The sequence below is a fragment of the Anolis carolinensis genome, unplaced genomic scaffold (genome assembly GCF_035594765.1).
Source record: "Anolis carolinensis isolate JA03-04 unplaced genomic scaffold, rAnoCar3.1.pri scaffold_7, whole genome shotgun sequence".
Taxonomy (NCBI): Eukaryota; Metazoa; Chordata; class Lepidosauria; order Squamata; family Dactyloidae; genus Anolis; species Anolis carolinensis.
In genome coordinates this window covers 28,663,571-28,669,031 of record NW_026943818.1, presented here as the reverse complement: position 1 = coordinate 28,669,031, position 5,461 = coordinate 28,663,571, and the positions used below count along the sequence as shown (strand labels likewise).

Sequence of the window (5,461 nt, the reverse complement as noted above, 5' to 3'; positions counted from 1 at the left end):
GCTGCAAGGCCATTCAGTGCTAATTAAAGTGGCCAATGGGGAGAATCCTTTGTTATGCTGTGTTAGCTGGCCCTGATTGTCCCCTGCCCTTCCAAGCAGCCAGGCTTTGGAGCTGCAAGGCCATTCGGTGCTAATCAAAGTGGCCAATGGCAACATTCGGGCTCACAACAACCTTGCAAGGCAGGCCAAGGAGGCGTGGGCGGAGTCCCAAGGCCAAGGGGGCGTGGCCTACTCTAAAGTGGGCGGGGCCTGGGCCTTTCCGTCTCGCGTCTCCCTCCCCTCAGGCAAGGCGGCCTTCTGCGCATGCTCAGTACCGAAAGGGCGCCCCGGGGCCCCTTCTCTCACCTCCGAAGGCCGCCATGGCTTCCTTTCCCCCTTCTTCCCTCCTTTTCTCCTTCTTCCCTTCCTTCCTTCCTCCGGCTCTTCTCTGAGGGTCAATACAGGAAGCCCCGCCTACTCCGCTGCCATGGAAACCGCATAGGCGCCCCCGGATTGGACGGTTCGCCTCGGCGGCTCCTGATTGGCTGAGAACACTTGATGGACGGGGAGGCGTTCACCTCCGCTGCTATGGAAACCGCACACGCAGCTCCTGATTGGCTGAGTATACTTGATGGACAGGGAGGCGTTCCCTTATGCTGCCATAGAAATCGTACAGGCATCCCAGGATTGGACGGTTCGCCTCGGCAGATCCTGATTGGCTGAGAACACTTGATGGACGGGGAGGCGTTCCCCTCCGCTGCCATGGAAACCCCGAGGCGCCCCTTGGATTGGACGGTTCGCCTCGGCAGCTCCTGATTGGCTGAATACACTTGATGGACAGGGAGGCGTTCCCTTATGCTGCCATAGAAATCGTACAGGCGTCCCAGAATTGGACGGTTCGCCTCGGCGGCTCCTGATTGGCTGAGAACACTTAATAGACAGGGAGGCGTTCCCCTCTGCTGCCATGGAAACCGCACAGGCGTCCCAGAATTGGACGGTTCGCCTCGGCGGCTCCTGATTGGCTGAGAACACTTGATGGACGGGGAGGCGTTCCCTTTTGTTGCCATGGAAACCATACAGGCTTCCCGGAATTGGACGGTTCGCCTCGGCAGCTCCTGATTGGCTGAGAACACTTGATGGACGGGGAGGCGTTCCCTTATGCTACCATAGAAATCGTACAGGCGTCCCAGGATTGGACGGTTAGCCTCGGCGGCTCCTGATTGGCCGCGGATACCTGATGGACGCGGAGGCGGTGCTTAGGGGGAAAGAGCCGGCTTCCTTTCCGCGCCTGCGCAGTAGAAAAGCCACTGTTTCCCATTTAGTATCACTATTGTGCGAGTACTTTCCTACTCATTTGCATATCCCCGCCCACTGCCTCTCATTTAACCCTTTCCTATTGATTTCTATGGCACTGAGCAAGTAATAAATAAATAAACGAATAAATAAACAAATACGGAAAACTCACAGCAACCCATTAATTATGATGATTATTCACGGGCTCTGGATGATGGGAGTTGTAGTCCCAGCAGCATTCAATCTAGCATTGAATTTAAATGAGGATCCAAAGGCCTGTGAGGATGACGTCCCGATCTAATAATAATAATAATAATAATAATAATAATAATAATAATAATAATAATTCATAAAGAGGCTGATCAGAGCCACATAAGGGTCAGATTGTGTATAATAATGACATATATATATATATTAATAATAATAATAATAATAATTCATAAAGAGGCTGATCAGAGCCACATAAGAGTCAGATTGTGTATAATAATGACATATATATATATTAATAATAATAATAATAATATGATGATGATGATCAGAACCACGTAAGGGTCAGATTGTGCATGATGATGATTATACATATTATATACTATTATTATTATTATTATTATTATTATTATTATTATTATTATTATTATTATTATTATGATCAGAGCCACATAAGGGTCAGATTGTGTATGATGATAATTATATATATTAAATATTATTATTATTATTATTATTATTATTATTATTATTATTATTATTATTATTATTACTATTATTATCAGAGCCACATAAGGGTCAGATCCTGTATGATGATTATTATATATTATTAATAATATTAATATTAATATTATTATTATGATCAGGGCCACATAAGGGTCACATCGTGTATGATGATGATTATATAAATTTATTATTATTATTATTATTATTATTATTATTATTATTATTATTATTATTATTATTATTAATATTATTATTATTATCAGAGCCACATAAGGGTCACATCGTGTATGATGATGATGATATATATTATATACTATTATTATTATTATTATTATTATTATTATTATTATTATTATTATGATCAGAGCCACATAAGGGTCACATCGTGTATGATGATGATTATATATCTTATATTATTATTATTATTATTATTATTATGATCAGAGCCACATAAGGGTCAGATCCTGTATGATGATGATTATGTATATTTATTATTATTATTATCAGAGCCACATAAGGGTCAGATCCTGTATAATGATTATTATTATTATTATTATTATTATTATTATTATGATCAGAGCCACATAAGGGTCACATCATGTATGATGATGATTATATATTATTATTATTATTATTATTATTATTATTATTATTATTATTATTATTATTATCAGAGCCACATAAGGGTCACATCATGTATGATGATGATTATATATATTATTATTATTATTATTATTATTATTATTATTATTATTATTATTATTATTATGATCAGAGCCACATAAGGGTCAGATCCTGTATAATAATAATAATAATAATAATTATTATTATTATTATTATTATTATTATTATTATTATTATTATTATTATCAGAGCCACATAAGGGTCACATCGTGTATGATGATTATTATATATTATTATTATTATTATTAATATTATTATTATTATTATTATGATCAGGGCCACATAAGGGTCAGATCCTGTATAATGATGATTATATATACTATATTATTATTATTATTATTATTATTATTATTATTATTATTATTATTATTATTATGATCAGAGCCACATAAGGGTCACATCATGTATGATGATGATTATATATATTATATAATTATTATTATTATCAGAGCCACATAAGGGTCAGATCCTGTATGATAATGATTATATATATTATATATTATTATCATTAGTTATTATTATTATTACTGACACAAAGACATATTATTATTATTATATTAATTGTATATTATATATTAAATGTAGTATTACTAATAATATTACCATATAATGATATAGTACAATATAGTAATTTAATGCTTATATTGTGCTATGCTAACAACCTCTGAGGATGCCTGCCATAGATGTGTATCTTGTTTGCTGTGTCATAATAAAATAATAATAATAATAATAATAATAATAATAATAATAATAATAATAATAATACCTCACACAGTCCTAGACGCTTGGGAAGTGTTCGACTTGTGGTTTTGCGATACGAAATCCAGCATATAGACCTCATTTGCTATGTTATACTATGTCTTTGTGTCAATAATAATAATAATAATAATAATAGTTGTGCCAGCTGTCAGCTCTAGTTTGTAGTGCAGTTTTCTTGTACTGATTCTGCTCTAGTTTGTAGTGCGGTTTTCTTGTACTGATTCTGCCCTAGTTTGTAGTGCGGTTTTCTTGTACTGATTCTGCCCTAGTTTGTAGTGCGGTTTTCTTGTACTGATTCTGCCCTAGTTTGTAGTGCGGTTTTCTTGTACTGATTCTGCCCTAGTTTGTAGTGCGGTTTTCTTGTACTGATTCTGCTCTAGTTTGTAGTGCGGTTTTCTTGTACTGATTCTGCCCTAGTTTGTAGTGCGGTTTTCTTGTACTGATTCTGCTCTAGTTTGTAGTGCGGTTTTCTTGTACTGATTCTGCTCTAGTTTGTAGTGCGGTTTTCTTGTACTGATTCTGCTCTAGTTTGTAGTGCGGTTTTCTTGTACTGATTCTGCTCTAGTTTGTAGTGCGGTTTTCTTGTACTGATTCTGCTCTAGTTTGTAGTGCGGTTTTCTTGTACTGATTCTGCCCTAGTTTGTAGTGCGGTTTTCTTGTACTGATTCTGCCCTAGTGTGTAGTGCGGTTTTCTTGTACTGATTCTGCTCTAGTTTGTAGTGCGGTTTTCTTGTACTGATTCTGCCCTAGTTTGTAGTGCGGTTTTCTTGTACTGATTCTGCTCTAGTTTGTAGTGCGGTTTTCTTGTACTGATTCTGCCCTAGTGTGTAGTGCGGTTTTCTTGTACTGATTCTGCTCTAGTTTGTAGTGCGGTTTTCTTGTACTGATTCTGCTCTAGTTTGTAGTGCGGTTTTCTTGTACTGATTCTGCTCTAGTTTGTAGTGCGGTTTTCTTGTACTGATTCTGCTCTAGTTTGTAGTGCGGTTTTCTTGTACTGATTCTGCTCTAGTTTGTAGTGCGGTTTTCTTGTACCGATTCTGCTCTAGTTTGTAGTGCGGTTTTCTTGTACTGATTCTGCTCTAGTTTGTAGTGCAGTTTTCTTGTACTGATTCTTTGTCTGCTGTGCCTTGAGGAGTTTCACACAGTCCTAGACACTTGGGAAGTGTTCGACTTGTGATTTTGTGATACGAAATCCAGCATGTTTATCTTGTTTGCTGTGTCGTAATAATAATAATAATAATAATAATAATAATAATAATAATAATAATGATGTAATCTCTTACCCAGAGGATCAGGGATCAGGACAGGCAGGACGATGGGCATCCGAGTGCCCGAAAGGTCCAGAGAGAAGCAAGGCAGGGGGGGACTGGGAGCCTCTTCTCGCACCTGCAGCCGTGCAGTCTTTCCAAGCCGGTCCACGTTGTCGGCCGCCCACAGGCAGGAAAACAAACACGCCAAGGATGTCACGCTACGTTGGCCCTCCTTCCCCAAAGGCAAACACAGGCTTGTTTGCCTTGCTGGCCAGTGCTGCAGGGCAAAGGGGGAAAGGCTTCAGAAAATAAAATATTCATAATATATACCTTATATTATACTCAAGCCCCTATATAAATGGGCCAAAGAGAAGGTTCTGGTATTCTGTACAATAAAGCCTGTTGGATTCTGCCCAGCGTGTGTCTTGGTGCTTTTTCTGGTGGGAGACCGACCCACAGCACAACTGGGAGAAGGGAACCTAACAATCCATAAAACCTCAATGACCCTCTGGTATGTGAGAGCCCCTATATAAATGGGCCAAAGAGAATATTCTCGTATTCTGTACAATAAAGCCTGTTGGAATCTACCAGCGTGTGTGTTGGTGCTTTTTCTGGTGGAAGACTGACCCACAGCACAACTGGGAGAAGAAAACCCAACAGATACCAATAAAATTACCGTATATACTCGAGTATAAGCCGACCCGAACATAAGCCGAGGCACCTGATTTTACCACAAAAAAACTGGGAAAACACTGACTCCAGTATAAGCCGAGATACCAATAAAA

General features: G+C 38.5%; 1 protein-coding gene across 2 annotated transcripts in view; it reads right to left on the bottom strand.

The window, feature by feature from the left end:
* tpst1 (tyrosylprotein sulfotransferase 1) overlaps positions 1–4,852 on the bottom strand; it is a 23,253-nt gene extending 18,401 nt beyond the window's left edge. The window contains exon 1 of one of the 2 annotated variants that reach the window (XM_062959598.1): positions 4,710–4,852. The gene's annotated coding sequence lies outside the window, so the exon portion shown is untranslated. Of the gene's footprint in view, positions 1–345; positions 504–4,709 lie in introns of those variants that run through there. The other variant, XM_062959597.1, reaches the window with a different exon arrangement.
* Between the last annotated feature and the right edge of the window lie 609 nt (positions 4,853–5,461).